At 36.9% G+C, this 18,686-nt stretch overlaps 1 protein-coding gene across 1 annotated transcript in view; it reads right to left on the reverse strand.

The window, feature by feature from the left end:
- Nucleotides 1–18,686, reverse strand: part of LOC129280711 (uncharacterized) — a 47,313-nt gene that overhangs the window by 20,185 nt on the left and 8,442 nt on the right. Inside the window, exon 2 of the mRNA XM_064111755.1 lies at nt 4,398–4,768. The gene's annotated coding sequence lies outside the window, so the exon portion shown is untranslated. The remainder of the gene's footprint in view (nt 1–4,397; nt 4,769–18,686) is intronic.

The raw sequence follows: 18,686 nt of genomic DNA on the forward strand, positions 1-18,686 counted from the left end.
ACTTTTTTGGGGGATGGACTTGTCCTTTAAGAATAAACACATGTAGTTCAGTGCACTCATACACAGCTGAAGATTCTTTACTTCTTGAACATTTTAATTAGCCATTACAAAAAAAAAGGTAAATACCGTACTTTGATTTTCCGGTCAGACAGTCCCTTTAATACCTTCAAACCAAATTTAGACCGAGAGATTCTTCAAATGACACACTCTCTTGATTCAATTTCCTTATTGAATAAGTCAAAGATGGATGCCAACTGTTAAACCCTCAAACGATGAATCGTAATCGTAAAATGAATCCTGCCCAAATCAATTAAAGCTATTCCCCTAGGTGTTTAATGACTGGACGACTGAAAGCAGAGTTCACACTGCAATATTAAATATGACCCTGTTCTCATCTACTTTTTGCTCTATAGCGGACACCAGTTTAATGTGTAATGGGAATGCTCGAATCAGTCTTGGATGTGATCTCGTACAGTGATCTTCCAAACCAGTTTGGAAGATCACCTCGCAGGATGTGAATTTGAAGAACACTCTAACCTTGTTACACTGCAGATTATTTATTACAGTGCAGATTCAGGAAACGATCTTCGCACACACAGTACAAGCGTGCATGCATGTACCTTGGGCCTGCCATTGTTATGTGTTTGCCTGACATGTATGCGACGGTTTTAATTTCAAACACCAAAGGTCGTTCCCATACAGCGACAAGACCACTTTTCTGAGGTGGTTCTGGAAACCAGTTCAGGAGATGATGATGATGGGAATGCTAGCCAAGTGATCTTCTACACTGGTTTCCTAAACCAGTCAAACAAAGTTGAGAACAGGGTCGTGAAAATTGCGTTGAACATTTTAATCTAACTTTTTGTGTAGGCCTAGTGGCCTACACTTGATGAATATAGAAGGGCATGTAGACAAATACTTGGAAGAGGAAATCAACCCCTACCCCCCCCAAAAAAAAAAAAAATCAATGCTTAAAATTTCACCAAAAAGAGTCAAATCAGTGACATTGCAGAACCTTGCTGATTTAATACACAAGAAAGTTTCAATTATGCACAAAAGGGTGACATGTACTATGCAAATTGATAGAATTCATGTCACAATTTAAACATTTCTTTTGTATTTTTATCTATAGAGAATTTTATTACATATTTGCCAATATTAAAAAGGAAACCCTTCATTGAATCACATTTGGAAATTTGGCAAATTTCTAGATGTTCAGAGAGGAATCAAACTTTGATCCTCACCATGGCAGTTGCCACACCCCCCCAGAAATTTTGAAAACTTTAATTTTTTTCACTGACAATTTTCACAAAATTCCCAAAAAGTATGCAAGAAATCCTTTAATCCCACTTTAAAAAAGGCAAAATCACCCCAATAAGAAGCTCAATCGCTTTGCTCCCTCGCTTTCAAGTTTTTTAGAAAAAGTTTATGCATGCTGCCCCCCCCCCCCCCCGGTGAAAAATGTTTGCTTACAGCCATTGTCCTCACTAATCATATGTACAATGTAATTTGTATGTCATACTTCATCAACCTGAGAGGGTGGATGTTGTTTCCTTGCTTGCATGCATGCTAATGACCAGTGCCAGCCGCACAGAAATGTTGTTAGCCTAAAAAACAGAGGGCTAAAACAGTGTTTAGTATTATAAAATGCATTGTTCTACAAACTTTAGGCATCGCTGCCACATTACCGGTTGTATTGTAACAGGGCCTCTGTTTGATGGCGCTAACGTTTCTGTGCAGTCAAAGCAGGATGACTGTAATCAAGCAAACGAGTTTCAGCAAGCTAGCACACACTAATATTTGACACTTTAACCGAAGTCTGAGTTAAGACTATCTCTAGATGCCAAAGGCTCGGTCTGTGTCAGAGCCAGCCACAGTACATACATGTAGTGAATCTAGTCTCACTTCTTCAGACTCTGCATTAGGCACTACGCTAATTGCGAAAACCAGGAGTCTGTGCCTGCAGACTATGATCGAATCACACAAAAATATATATGAGCATCTGGTATTTTATCTTTAATACTAGGTTTCAATCACTTGATCTGAAACTGATTTTTAACCAACTATGAAGGAAGTTTGTTTCAATTTCCATCAATCTAAAGTATTCAAACTTATTATTAACCCAGCTACATGCTACATGTATATATAATGGCAAATTATAAAGTGGTAGTAGGCCAATAAACCACAATGTGTCAATGTTCAAATGAAAAAATGTCACTACTCTATGAACATGTTGTACTGCAGGTTGGCGGATTTTGAAAACTCTTTCTCCCCAGGATAAACTGCATAGTCCCCCATTCCCCTAAAAAATAATAAAGTAGTAATAAATAAATGAGTAAATAATTATAAATAAAAAAATAAATATATAAATATTAATATATTGTAAATTTCTTAAAATAAATGAAAAAAAATAAAATAAATAGTTTCAATTTAAAAACAAAATCCAGTATACATGTAGGCCTACATTGTGAAAGGCAAAAATTTGCAATTCAACTTTTAATAATACATTTTTTTTTATGCCACTCTGAGCTGGTTCAGTTTTCCATGTCTGTTTCTCCTTCTATTTATTGACATGTTTTTTATTCCTCATTCCAGTCAATCCATGTACATGTACAAGTATCATACAAAGGGGTAGCAATATGGATTTTTTTTTTCTTTTAAATGTTACACTCAGTAATCTTTTACTTGCAAACTGTAAAGCATTTTGAGTAGTGTTAAAACACACAGAGCAAAAAGTGGATTAAAAAATATCTCCTATCCTGAAATAATATCTTAAATATCAATTTCCCATCTCAGATTATGGGAAACTAAATATATTTAAACAGTATGTAGAGTCGTAGACCTACATGTACGAAAGGGAATAATTTTGCTTTTCATTTTCTTTTCTGGTTGTATACCCAGATGTTGTGTGTCAGGACAGTTTGTGTACATGAGTCCGGGCAAACAATAACAGCCAAAACAATCCATTTTTAACAGCCATTTGAAAAATTAAACAAGCAAAGTTTCATCATTTTAATAGTGTAAAGTCTTAGGTCATATTATAGAGAACAAAACTGAAAAAGAAAATACAACTTTTTAATTTATAAACTTTTCTTTGTGCAATCCAAAGAAAAATAAAGGTTTCAAAATTGAAAAGTGTCCGAACACCCGAAACCCAATATATGTAAAGAAAAGCTTCCAACTCTTTAGCCTACAGTGTCCTACAAATACAATACATAATGATTAAAAAAAAATGCTACACAAAACATTGTGTATTATAAACAGAACATGTGGAGCACATCGCAATGCAATATAAGAAAATTAACTGTCCTATGTAGAATACATTTAAAAGTAGGCCAGGGCTACAGCTTTCAGTGTTTTTTATAGGTGCAGTTGCTACATGTACAAGTAATCTTGCCAATGATCTACATAACAAACATGTATTCATTTGAAATCTAAAAATGTGGCAACACCCTTTGTGCCCTTGGCCTTTTGGGGCTGTACTTTCCAATAAGTACTGCTTTTAATAGTAACAACTGTGGGACTGATCAATCTTTATTGTCCTTCCTTTGTTTTGTCACCTTCAGCTGGAAGGGAAAGTCCGCAAAGTTGAGAGGCCACAGCTTTGTGGGCAGATGTCTCAAAATCAAATCGCTTCAAAACTCACATTAAAGTTAAGTCTTTCCTGGGTGGTTCTTGTCCTTTTGCTGCTGTTTTCTTTGTTTTTATTGTTGTTTAGTTTTATTTTTGATGTAAAGTGGATGTGGTTCATTTCGCAAAGGAAGTACATGTACCGGTATGTACTGTACATACATTTCGGAGTCTAGACAGACCAGTGATTCCTTTAGTGCCCCCCCCCCTCCAAGATCTCGGTTGTTGATCGCACGATTGCGACAAAAAATAAAAGCAAACCATGATATAATCTACAAAATAGAATTATTGTTCAAATTTACTTTATATCAAGCCTATTCATGCATGAAATAAGAATTTGGATGTAAATCTCAAAATAAAGCCCAAAATAATAATAGGTAAGTTGGGGTATTGAGACTTTCAGTGGGACAATGCCTGATTTAACCTGTATCATATTTTTATCTCATGAATTAATACTGTTCTTGAAATTTCTTGTTTCTTGATTATTTGATTTTTTATTGTTTTTTTAATGGAAATTGTCAGCAATACTTTCCTGATCATAAGCATGATTAAATTAATTTCTGATAATTGATATCAATCAGTTTTAGTAAAAATATTGATACTGTTCCTGAAGTTTAGTGATAATTAATCTCCTAAAAATAAAAATAATCTCCTAAAAAATAATGGAACTTGAAAAAGATTACAACAGTGCAATCTCCTATTAAACTCACAGAAGAGAACCAAACCTGTATATAAAAAACAAGTAGTGACAAAAAAAAGATACGTACTGGTCAGACTTGCTGATATCCAATTTTACATATTTCCAGGCAAAAATTCTTGGTCACTCCACGAGCATTTCCCGAAGGTGCTACCTCTCATCTCCGCTCCAGCGGTCAGCGAGCACAGTCCATCCTGCTGTCCGGCCAGTCTGGAACTGACCATCCAAGGACAAGGTGTAATCTTTTCCTGGCAATTAGAGAACCGTCGCGCCCGCCCGTCCCCTCTCAAGAACTCCGATGACTCAGTATCATCCAATGTTTACATGTGATGGCTATCATCATCGTCTCGGCATGGCAGAAAGAAAAGCTTTAGAGCACATCCAAGCAGCTCCGACGCTCTTTCCCTCGTGTGCACTGCCGCTAACTCATCCTCAAACTATCTGGGGAGGAATCAAGAAGAAGTGACACGAATGTTATTTCTGGCGATACTTCCACGCATGCCTCGGAAAGGATCAGACAGTATATCTGTTACAGATCTCTGGGAATTAGGGACGAAGGAGGCATGAAACTATCAAGTTCCTGTTACCTACGCTTGATAGATTGATGTGGACGTCTTTCATTGCTGCTTACTCACTAAATACTCTGAAATTGTACTCGTTTCATTGCCATGGTGAATGAACTGTTGTTTGATAGACACAATGAATGATTGACGAGATTAATGACTGTACCCCGTCTGAGAGGGTTTCTGCTAATTACTTCCTTGAAGAAGCACCTTGAGAAAGAAGATAGAGTTAAGATTTTTATTGTATTAAGATGTAGAAATTTAAAAGCTTGTTCATACATGTACATGTTGGTGAATTGTCATAGATTTTTTACAAGAATAAGTTTTTGGGTTTTTTTTATTATTTTTTTTAATGAACTAGAGGGGTAGGGTTAGCTTTATAGATTATTGAATGACTTTATGATTGACCAAATACATGTACATGCACAGTGTGTACAGAAAACAAATAAAATATTATTTAAGTCAAATTGCAATGCAGTGTTTCCCAAATAAATATGAAAATCACCAATATTGTTTAACTATCAATTAACTTCAGTGGAATATAGCTTTAGTGTTTAGATGATCATGAAAGGTGTTGAAATTTGCCAGAAAGATGGACAGGTCTGCACTTTAAAACAAACTAGTTCAGCACATTTTCCAGAGAGGAACCACCCTTTCCACTTTGGTACATTTTAATCTGCAAGATCCCTCGTTAGCTATGTGGGATATGGCATGCTTAATGAAGTAAATTGCTCTAAATTTCCTAAATATTTTAAACCATCAGATAACTTGGTATCAAAAGATCGGCTGGTCTCTCGCCCACCAATCTCCTCCTTTTAGAGAAACCGGACTAATAAATAAATCTCTCTTGGGTGATTTTCAAACACGTCAGAGTTGCTCTTCTCTGACTACTGCTACATGTACAGTACAGGCTAGCTGTGCTGATCATATGACTTTAATAATCCAGGCATTAAATCCCAAGTTTAAAGGTAATGATGGTTGATCAGCTGATCACTGTATTCCAAACTTCAATAAAACTCATTTTACAACTAGAAATATGCATTTTCACATTGAACTCTTTTTAGTCGTAATTGAGCGCATGAACATACAAACTACAAAATTTAATTGTACTTGGGTAAAATGGCACTTGTGCCACCGGAGAAAATGTACTATAATATGAGTGCCTCTGAAGAATGCAAAATTAGAAGAAAAAACAATTGTAAGGTATTGATAACTTTGATGCAAATGAAATAGAAAAGCTTTCAAAAGGAACATTGTTAATTTACTGTACATCTACATAGTACATGTAGTCAGAGGCAGCCACAGAACAGTGTACATAGTGAATCTAGTCTCACCATTTCAGACTCTGCATTATTCACTACGCGAATTGCGAGAACACAAGGTCTGTGCATGCAGACTACCCCTACCCTCAAACCATGAAGCTATACTATATTGTAGCCCTATATTAAATACAATGCACTGCTGATTGTTCAAAGGTTCCTATATATCATAAATCATGCCATGAACATACAGTGTATAAAATTATAGCTGTCAGAATGCGTAAATGTATACATACAACCAAATACGATGTATGGTACGTAAAATTTGAATGACTATTTCATAGAATCTAAAGTACATGTCATGTATAATCACTTTTACAGAATTGGTACTGTATATTAAATGTTTAAATTGGAGCAAAATTTTTAACTCAGGACTACAATCAATGTTATCGTACAGGAACTTGTATCAAAACTCAAGCTTTAACTTGCGTATGTACAAACAAATTTCAGTTATTAGAAAAAAAGGAGGTACCTATCTGAAAATCCAGACTATTAAAGCCATGAACGAATCAACAAAATCCTCTAAAGACTAGGCGCATTGCATTAAATACTGCGTGCTCTCATAAGGGATGTCTGCACCATCCCGAGTTTTCAAATTAGCGCGCTATTTCTGATCCGACAAATTATCCCGATCTGAACAATCTTGAGATTATTTGCAATGGAGACGCAATTATCGCGCTAGTTCGTAGGATTAATCTCGAGATTGCAATCCCAAGTCAACTTGGGATTATTTGCAAAATAGCGCGCTATTTTACGAATTGTCGCGCTAATTCGTAGGTGCAGACGCACTCGGGATTATTTATTCACGGCGTTAGACCATAATGCATCAATGCTTCGCTCGAGCAGGAATCGCTCTTCTAGCAATGGTGGAGACGGGGTTTCTTGAATCTCGAGATTAATCGCGAAGAGGGCCGATCGGGCTAAAATCTCGAGATTGAGCAAACTCGGGATGGTGCAGCACCGCCTATAGATCACATTCATGCAGACATGGAATTTGCAACCTTTATGAAAAGTTTAAGTTTTCAAGGTTTGGCATAATTTACATGCCTGGTACATGACATAAAAAGTATACTTTCATTCATTCTGCATGCATGTGTACAAAATCTATAGCATGAACTTGAAAAAGAAATTACTCAGCATTTAAAAAAAAATGTTAATGATTATAACCCTTTACAAGGAGTGTATTGTAATTTAAATTTTTGTTTTGTTTTGTTTTTCCTTCTTAAATGTGCATGTTGTAATATTTGTGGGGCCAGGCTTGACTAGAACTTGTGCTATTTTCTGGTCCCATTTTATACCATTTATGTATGTGTAACTAATGCAAAATGTGAATATTGTTGGTTAACAAATAAACCAAATTTAAAAATCAAATCAAATTGTAGGGCCTACATGTATGTGTATGAAGATGTATGCACGTCCAGCCGTTGAAGTAGGACAATTAAGACACTGTCATGCGAGAACACAATACCCATACTGTACAAACATTCATAAATTTATTTTCATTCTTCACCAGTGACACGTCATGCAAATACAATGTAAACAAAAGAGGATGAAGGGGGTTGTTTGTCATGTCACAGGCATATATATATTGCAAATAATGGAAATCTGAAAATATACTGTACATGTACAGTGGATGAGAATCTTTTATGGACCCCTATTCCAACCATGTACTGTAGGGTCAATGTGTTTCCCAAACAAATAACAACCAGCTCAAAGGGTACTGTGTTTTTCATACATTAAGACGTTGGAGGTATGAGCGTTTTCAAATGTGCATGCTGACAATGCTGAATACAATTCCTTTTAATATCATACCCTTTCCATGCTATTGCACAATTTTGAAAATTCCCTGATTAAAAAACAACAATAATTTTCTCCCTAATAGGCCTCATATACAAGTGCTAGAGAAGCCAGTAGTTCTTGGGTATCCATAATATTATCAGTACATTAAAGGACAAGTCCACCCCAATCATTAGTTGATTTGAATAAAAAGAGAACAATCCAACAAGCATAACACTGAAAATTTCATCGAAATTGGATGTAAAATAAGAAAGTTATGACATTTTAAAGTTTTGCTTAATTTCACATAACAGTTATATGTACATCCTGGTCAGTATGCAAATGAGGAGACTGATGACGTCATCCACTCACTATTTCTTTTGTATTTCATTATATGAAATATGAAATATTCTAATTTTCTCCTCATTGTCAAGTGAAACAAAGATAAATTCCTCCCTGAACATGTGGAATTAGCATTGTTTTAATACTACATGGTTCAGTCAAGTCGATCCTTTTTGTCAAATCTGTAAAAAATTAAATATTGTATAATTCAAACAATAAAAAACAAAAGAAATAATGAGTTATGGACATCATCGACTGTCTCATTTGCATGCCACTGAGATGTGCATATAACTGTTTTGTGAAAAAGAAGCGAAACTTTAAAATGTCATAACTTTCTTATTTTACATCCGATTTTGATGAAATTTTTTGTGTTTTGCTTGTTGGATTTTTCTCTATTTATTCAAATCATCATTTTTCTGGGCTGGACTTGACCTTTAATAATCTACATTCAAAGAAAATATCATAAAAACAATTGCATTATTATTCCCCCCCCCAAAAAAAAAAAAATCAGCTTGCAAAGAGTTACATGTAATACTGGAGGAGGGGTGGGGGAGGGGGGGGGGGGTTTGGCCCAGTACAGCAGGCTCAAGGCATTGCCAGAGTACAACCCATCAAGGAGTTGAGAGAGCTAATACAACACTGTAGTCCTGTACAAATTAAATTAGTATTTAAAAAAAAAAACTTGTTAAAATGACTCATGACTGGAGCACATACAGCGTGTGCTTTCCACAGAACAATTCCGTAGGAATGCAGCAGGTGAAAAAATATACATGTAGGGTGACTTTGCAGTAGAAATGACCTTTAGAAAACTATTAAATATAAAGCCAATGAAACTCCCAGGCAAACTGTAATATAATGTAGCAAAATTGGAGTGGTGAGATTTAAAAAGAAAGAAAATAGCCCCAGAAAAGAATATTGTCCCTGGAATACAATCCAATCTCAAATATACCGTACTCTATATACATATACTGTAGGTAGTACATCATCTAAAAATGAGAAAGAATTGTTAAAACTTCCATCTCATGGCACCCTTATATGCTTTTCACACTGCATTTCCTTAACCCCATACTATCCTTAACCTTGACTATCCTTATAACCCCATACTATCTTCTTTTTTTTATTCCTCACTGTCTTTCTTAACCCCATACACATGTAGCTCCGGTGTTAACGCCCTAACCCTAGACTATGGCACAGCCACAGCTCATGAATATTGATGATTTTGCCACACAGAGCGTGATTAACATGTAATTTTGACTTCTGTGATTGGCTAATGCTTAGCCCCACTTTTCCTTAGCCCGGTTTCGTTTCAAACTGCATCTCTTAGCACCGAAATAAGCCGGCTAACCCTGCGTTTTGCAGGGCCAGATAGTACCGTACTAATAACGTGCTAGCTCACTTTGCTATTTAAACGCAGTGTGAAACCGAAGTGGGCTACATGTTAAAGCTTAACCCCGGGAAATTGGTGGGGCTAAGACCCCTCCCCCTCTCCTCACAACCAATTTCCCGGGGTTAAGGAAAATATTTGCAGTGTGAAAAGCATATTTCGGGGGTAAAACAAGTCTAGCACAAAATGGTAAAGTGTGATATCATTGGGTTTATAATTAGGCCTACAGGTATTTGAGTCATGACTGGATGAGTCATCTGAAGAGTTTATCCAGCATGTATTTGTTGAAGATATCGATAACTACACTAGGATGACAACACTGATAATGAATGATAGACAAAGTGTATTTAGTCGTCTGCCTATTTGTATTACTACCGGTACTTAAATTTATTGGCAATCTTTTATAGTTGTATCTTTGATTGCCTGTATTTTTTTAAGCATTTCATTCCATGTTCTGCTCCAGAATGAAAAAAAATGCATTGGGTTGAAATCATAACTGCTTGAAAATTACAAGATTTTACTTTTTAAGAAAAGGCATTAACTTTCAGCACTGATAAAATGTCTGCTTTAGCGATCTGACAGCATATCCTTTGAACAGAAGGTTTAAGGGCAAACTGATCGTATAAGAAATCTTTCAATTTTTCTAAGCACCACTGCCATCTATGTACATGTACATGTACAGAGATAAAAAGGTGAAAACTTTAAAATTAGAGATAGAAAATGAATCATCTTAATATTAAAATGTGTATTCATAAAATTGAAATGTAAAATGCATTCTGATATTTATAATTGTGCCACTTAAAAGCCAAGTACAGTAGGCCTAAAGTTTGTTATTTAAGACCTCACACACTGAGTGCGTCTATCTATTTGAGCTAGAAAGAAATGAGGCCAAACAAGCACATACTTTTCTCATCATAATGAACATTTAAAAAATGACATTCCAAAATGCCATTTAAATTCCTTTTTTTCTCAGTTTATTTTTCATAGAAATATTCAGATCTATGTTTATTTTAGAATCTTATCACTGAATCACTATCAGGTTAATAATAAATTTGCACGCATACATGTACATGTAGGGTTGGGTTTTTAGTTGTGAGTTCAAATCCCAGCTCTGCCATTGGGCCTACATATCTCCCCTTTAACCCAAAAAAGGAAAGAGAGTACATTAATTTCTGTCCTCTACAAAAAAATGCACACTGTATATTAGGGTCAGCCACTATAATAATCTAGACGTAAATTGTTTCATTGGTGATCAGCTTGGCGTTGATGCAGCAGAAAGCTACTTTGCCGAGTTCCTGAAACAGAAACACACTGAACCAGGCCCACCTACCCCACGTTTTTTTTTTAGTCTGCTTTTCCAGCCGTTTCTTATCAACAGTGAAATTGAATGCATTCATTTTTTTTTTTGGGGGGGGGGGGTATTTTGGCTCTAATTATAATTCTCCTCACATTTTTTTTAAATCTCAATGTTGTTTTGTTTTTTCATTATTTTGGTTTGATATGAAGTTATTGTATTTTTAAGAACACCCTGGCAATGGGTATTATTCAGCTCTGACATCCTGTCAAATACCGTAATGACAGTTATTATTACATTCATCAATAATCCTCAATTGATTGACTGCCAAAGGCAAAAAGAATTTATGCTACATTTTTTCAAACTCATCAGGCACAGTGCACTGTAGACAGCTGGCAAAATTTGGCAGGTCTAGCTCAAAAGGGAAGTCTACATATGTACAGTACATGTATTATGCTTTTCACACTGCACTTTTTTCCTTAACCCCGGGAAATTGGTGGGGCTATGGGGGGGTCTTAGCCCCACCAATTTCCCGGGGTTCTTAGCCCCACCAATTTCCCGGGGTTAAGCTTTAGCCCACTTCGTTTTCACACTACGTTTTATAGCAAAGTGGGCTAGCACGGTAAATACATGTAGTACGGTATTATCTGGCCCTGCAAAAAAGTAGGGTTGTCGGCTTATTGTGGTGCTAGCGGTGCTAATAGATGCAGTGTGAAACGAAACAAGGCTAAGGAAAAGTGGGACTAAACATAGCCAATCACAGAAGTCGAAATTGCATATTAATCGCACTCTGTCTGGTAAAATCATCAATATTCATGAGCTGTGTGATAGTCCGGGGTTAAGGCGTTAACCCCGGCTAAATAAAGCAAATAGTATGGGGTTAAGAAAGACAGAGTGAATCGAAAAATAGATAGTATGGGATTAAGTCCGGGGTTAAGGATAGTATGGGGTTAAGGAATGCAGTGTGAAAAGCATTCAATATGTATACCCACATGTATATGCCCACTCAAACTGCATCGATACAGGCTCAATGGATCAGGTTCACAATGTGTACCTACACCGTTCTCATTACTTTCTAAAACTAGTTCACTGGAATCAGTTCAGGAAACCAGTTTGGAAGATTGCTTCATGCTAGCATTCCCATAATTTGATCACACGAGAGTGGTTTTCAAAACCACTTCACGTAAAGCGGTCTTGTTGCCATGGGAACACTCTCAGTGGGGTGACATGTTTCGCGGGAAACTTGTAACCGCAGTGTAGGCATTCCACATACAGTGTGTGGAGTAGCGCGCTCAAAATGTGCGAAGATCGCTTCCCGAAGAACGGTTGTTTCCTCAGTATGCTAAAAACCAGTTTAACAAGGCAAAGCGATCTTCAAAACTACAAGTACATGTATATGTACCTCGCGAGGTGATATTCGGAACCGTTTTGGAAGATCGCTTCCAAGACCACTTCGACCGTTCTCATAAAACGTTAAACTCGCTTCCACTATTAAACTAGTTTCCAGTAAACTAGTTCCATTAAGCCTGTATTAATGCTTCACATCCACATCAACTTGTATTAGGATGCCAAGGACAGTCACTCCAAATGGATATACATACAGCAGCGCGCGTCATTGGCACTGGTCCGACGGTCCCAGACCAGTAAAAATTGCTGTCGGGCCAGGAACTTTTCAGAAATAGCCAGATTTACTGATCTGACATGACCAGTAAAAAATATATCAAACTATTAATATAAATGATATCTCCTCTAATAGATCTTAAAAAATGGCTTTCCAAAATTGAGAAATGGTTCTCATGAATTATGTTGTGTGTGTGTACTGTTATAAAGTTGGGGGGGGGGGGTTTGGGGGGGGGGCAATAAAAGCAATAAAAGACAGCAAAATAAATAAAGTCTTTATTTAAGTTGAATTTTAGGTTTGGACCAGTAAAAAATGGAAAAACTGGGTATCTACTGGTCGGACATGAACAGGTTGGACCAGTAGAAAAAAAAGGGTAAGTGTGGAGCCCTGCATACAGTATATATGTAGTAAAATAATCTGTACAAAAAAAGGTATTCATACGAATGTTCAATAAACTCACAATATTTTAGAGCATTTGTGCCTGGATAGATCCATGCTACATGTACCTCCATGGTCCATGGTGGGGGTGTGATAGGACTGAGTGACATGATCAACTCTTAACTGAAACTACATTATGTGAATGTTTACTATATTAATATTTTACATCCCATTTTGATGAATTTTTCCAATGTTAAGCCTTTTTTCCTCCCTCTCTTTTTATTCAAATCAATTTTTCACTGCTTGTGATATCAATCCACCAATTCATGTACCGGTATTTATTCATTTAAAAATCCATTCATTATTTTCATACATATTTCATGTAATTTACTGTATCTTCATACAGAAGTTATTCAATCATTTCCATTAATAATTAACAATTCGAAAATAAAAATTTCTTCTGAATAAACTTTTTTGGAAGAGGAGGAAATGTATAGGTGGCAAATGATAATGAAAAATGTTACATCTCAATTAATCCCCATTATACAGGCATGTGTTGAGTGATTGGGTGTGGTCTAAATAAAAAATGAAACCTAGTGTCATACATGTACATGACATTAAGTTTGTCCATTATTCTCATCCTGACCAGCTCACGCTCACTTTCAAACATCAAACCAAGAATTTGTTAAATTGTGTGATTGATCAATTTGTCATTCTGAACTACATGTAGGCATTTAACAAAAAAAAACCTCTCCCTCCCCTCATGTATTTCGAATTGAGAAAGGAACAATTTTTTTCATGATTTGTAATTAATGTATTCCAACCATAATGCATATATATTGGCAGTGATATCATCTTGTATATTTTTGGTACAGTATACATGTATGAACATTTATGAATTTTAATATTTTAGGCCTAATTTTCTCCAACTATTCCATATACTCACTGTAGCAATTTCACTTTCAGTGTAAAAAAGAGCAGATATTTTTCAAACAAGAAACTGAAACTGAGGCCTCTCTTCAATGTCAACAATTATTTAGGTGGGAATGACATGATGAAACAAAGGGCTGCCAATTCTATTTCCATTTTGAGCTTATTCCAATTTAAGGTACTTGTAGCCTAGTGACTGGTGACAAAGCAACAAGTGAAGGCCTTCCATTTTTTTAGGTAAATTTGTTTAAGGCCTGGTTTTCCTTTTGATCTGCCAGACACATTTATTCAAACAAAAAAAAACTTTCCTCAATATCCTGTTTGCCCCCATTCAATTCACAAAGTCTGAATGATGTAATTAATGTAGACCTAAACTGTAATTTCTGTATACTACCTACGGTGAAGGCGTAGGGGGGGGGCATTTGACTTTGTCGCTGTACATAAAAGTCGCACAGCAACTTCCAGCAGTTATCAATGCAGGGGCTGTTGAAAATTGTCCTTTTGTCTGATTTTCCAAACCATGTACAAGTATGTACTGTATCTAATGATCTGAACGTGTATTAAAACCAGGCTTCGGCAATGAACAGTGAATTACATGTATGTGTGACCAGAAATGGAATTGGAATCAAAACCTGTATTTAGGTGAATAGTCATCATGACAACAAGAAGGTTTAAACAGTACACTGTACAGAAACAGTATTTAATACCAAATCCACCACTTCACAGCACACAGGAGGCATATGCATGTCTAAATTACAATGTAAATGTGGGGGGGGGGCACTTCCATTGATGAGTGGATACCATGCGCGACCATTGGGTTCCGAAAAGCACCCTAAACAAGTATTTTCCATATTCTGAAAATGCACCCCTTAACAACTATTGGCGTGTGAAATCCTACCTTAACAAGTATTGGAAACAAAACAATACCCTTGGCAAGTCATTCCCTGAATTGAACCCCTGAACAAGTACAGCAATATTTCAAAGGATCTACTCTTGGAGCAAGTTAGCTTTTGTGAAAGCAGAAAAATCAAACAATAAGATCAACAAAAGTTTGAGTAAAATAGGACTAGCAATAGAAGAGTTATGAGCATTTGAATGTCGAGATCACTAATGCTATGGAGATCCTCCCATTGGCAATGCGACCAAGATCTATGATGTCACTGATGAACAACTCTCCCCTTTTGGACACTGAAAATATACCCCAAAACATCTCTTTTTGCTCATTCTAATCATATGACAAACGATTCATCAATGATATAATGTTGTGAAACCTCTATACTTGTCCTCTCATAAAGAGAACACCTCACCTTGTGATAGACTCTATAAAAGTGAGAATATAAGTGAAATAAGTACAAAAGTAATGAGGGAGTTGTACGTGTGTGACATCACAGATCTTGGTCGCATTGCCAATGGGAGGATCTACATGGCATTAGTGATCTCAATATTCAAATGCTCATAACTTTCTTATTATAAAGTCAAAAAGGGGCCTAAGCTTTCGATCCTAGCAGAATCTTCGTCGGAGGCAAAATGACAAACATATAAAGTGGAACAACCATAATATAGACCACAAACAAGCTACAGCAACACTAGAAACAAGGAGACAAAAGGGGCATTAGTGAGTAGAGAAGACCAATCAGGTTAGTGAAGGGGATGAAAGAAAAGGAGTAGGCAGACACAAAGGGAAGTTAGTGTAAGTAAGGCCAAGAGGGATTAAGATAATGAGGCAGGCAACATCAAACAGGATCTGGAACAAAACAGTGATAAAGGGATGAATAACTAGAGAATTAGTGAGAGGTGGGTCAAACAGGTTACAAAGAAAGGCTTAATAAACTGGTGCATAAGAGTGGGGGGAAAAAGAAGAAAAAGAATGGGGAACAACTGATAATGTGCAAAAGACATATAAGTATATATGATAAAGCATTAAACAAACTAAGAGAAGAAGGTAAGTGTAAATATGTATCTATAAGTGATATGTATATAAATATATCCAAAAAAGAAATGTATATGAAAAAATATATAAATATATACACATATGGTGTAACTGATATGGTAATCCGCTAGGTGTGACGGGAAAAAACATAAGACTATATAGTAGGAAAGAAAAAAAATCTGTATATGTGAAAAAGAGGAAGTAAATTGCCTAAAAAGGTAAAAGCAAATATAGAAGAGAGGGGGTGTATTATGAAGAAACCATAGTATACATGTAAATAAGCAAATGTGGTAAATCTAAAAGAGGTGAGTGGAGAAAAAACAAATATATATATATATATATATATAATAATTATTATATCGCCTGAATAAGGAAGGAAAAATTGGAGCTGAGCTTGTATGAGATATGGGAGGAGAGTAGAGTAAGAAACTATAATGTAACTATTCAAAAGAGCTGAGGGGAAAAAATATATATGTATATATAAATTGAAAGTGGATAGGAAAGAAAAATCAGTCGTTCCCCTCTTGGATGTTCAGGCCATGAGGTTGGGTGGTGCGAAGTCGTCTCATCCAGAGCTTCTCCCTGCTAGTACGGACTGAGTCAGGACGGGTACCTAAAGATTCGATGCCCTGTAGCATCATGTCAGTGATGGAGTGGTTGGGGAGGTTAAAATGGCGGCCAACTGGAGTGTCCAGCTTTGCTGTGTTGACGGTGGATCTGTGCCCGTAGAATCGTTTCTTGAGTGTGGTCTTGGTTTCCCCTATGTATTGTACCCTACAAACTCTGCAAGTGATGAGATATACAACATTAGTGGTAGTGCATGTGATGTTGCCCTTGATTTGGTGAGACAGGCTGGTAGAGTTGCTGGTGAAAGTATCGCCCTCGTGAAGGTGTATTTCACATATGATGCACCTGTTGCTGGTGCATTTGAAGGTGCCATGCTGTATGGGAGAAGAATGGTTAGTGAGGGAGGGCACTTCAGCACGAACAATGAGGTCCCTGAGATTCGGTGGGCGTCGGTATGCTAGAAGGGGAGTATCGGGAACGGCCTGTTGGAGACGATCAGAAGTGTGTAAAATGTGGTGGTTATCAAACAGGATTTTGCGGAGAGGGGGTAGATTGGGATGGAAGGTGGTCACAAGCGGTATTCTGTCGGTGTTCTCCTTGTCACTTTTTGGTTTGAGAACTTCAGATCTGGGGAGAGAACGAACTTTGTTAATTGCCAGTTGGACTGCCCTGGCCCCGTGGCCCCTAGCACAGAGATGTTTCTGCAGATTCCTGGCATGGAAGGAAAAATCAGGGTCCTCGGAGCAGATACGGCGAAGTCTGAGGGCTTGACTGTAAGCGATGCCGGTTTTGCAGTGACGGGGGTGGCAGCTGGATGAGTGGAGGTACTGGTGGGTATCTGTGGGTTTAGAGTATAGGGTAGTGGTGATACAATTAGACTTTTTCTGGACTGTAACATCAAGGAAGTGGGTTTCCTGTTGGGAGAAATCAGAAGTGAATTGGATGGTCCTGTGGAAGGAATTGATGTGGTCAATGAATGTATGGAGGCTGTCTTCATCCCTGGTCCAGATGAAGAAAATGTCGTCTATGTAACGCCACCAAATCCATGGGCGACAGGGGGCTGAATCTAACATCTGCTGTTCCAGCTTCGTCATGAAGAGACAGGCGAATGAAGGAGCCATCCGGGTGCCCATTGCTGTACCGAATATCTGTAGGTAGTGCTTGCCCATGAATGTGAAGTTGTTTTTTGTTAGTACATGAGACATCAGAGATTTGATATCGGATCGGATTTCTTATTATTCATTCAATCTTCCTCAAACTTTCAACAATATGTTTCTTTGATTTTTCTCTTTGATATGGATTCAGCTGGTTTCAATGGTTTCATTCTCCTTTAATATGTCACGGACGTCGGTTTTACCTTAACCTACATCATTTGGTTTTACATGTACGGCCCCACCTCCCACACCTCACGCAAATCGGACTCTAAACAAGTACTGTAGTGATGACTGTTGGGGCAAAAAGTCCATCCTACATATAACATTTTAGTCTTTTCACCCTCGCAAATTTGACCCTAACACATAAATTTTCCTAGCGAAATAGATACCCTTTTTTCACTATTTTAGTGTTTTGACACCCTTATTTCGTTACGTACGTAATTTGCCCTATCTCAAAAAAGACATCCTTTTTACATGTTTTTTTGGTCGCGCATGGTATCCACTCGTTAATGTAAATTATACTGGGGATCACAATTCTGTATTCAAAGTAATTTCATTATAATTGAGCAAAATCCAACATTGTAATGTAATATGTCAGTGTGTATTTGTGAGATGCTATGCAACAAAACCCTTTGCATTGTAATAAACAGTGAGTATTGACTGAAGGTTTCTTAAATTGAAAAGAAGACATTGACAATGAGTATATAAAGTACTCACAGTATTTGAATGTATACACAGGGCTCGACACTAGCGCCGGTCCACGGTCCCAGACCGGTAAAAATCACTGTCGGGCCAGTAGATTTTCAGAAATAGCAAGATTTACTGGTCCGACATGACCAGTAAAAAATATCATTGTCGGGCCAGTAATTTTTCCAAAAATAGCAAGATTTATGGGTCCGACATAAACAGTAATAAAAACTATTGTTGGGCCAGTAACTTTTTCAGAAATGGTCAAATTCGCTAGTCCAACATAAACATGAAAAATATTCCACGACTCAAATTGCGAACCATTTTCCTCCCGTTAAATTCTGGCATTCACACACAGAACACACACAGAATGAATCGCATGCAATTTTTAATAGGGTAACATACAGTGTACAT

Source organism: Lytechinus pictus, chromosome 17 (assembly GCF_037042905.1).
Source record: "Lytechinus pictus isolate F3 Inbred chromosome 17, Lp3.0, whole genome shotgun sequence".
Taxonomy (NCBI): Eukaryota; Metazoa; Echinodermata; class Echinoidea; order Temnopleuroida; family Toxopneustidae; genus Lytechinus; species Lytechinus pictus.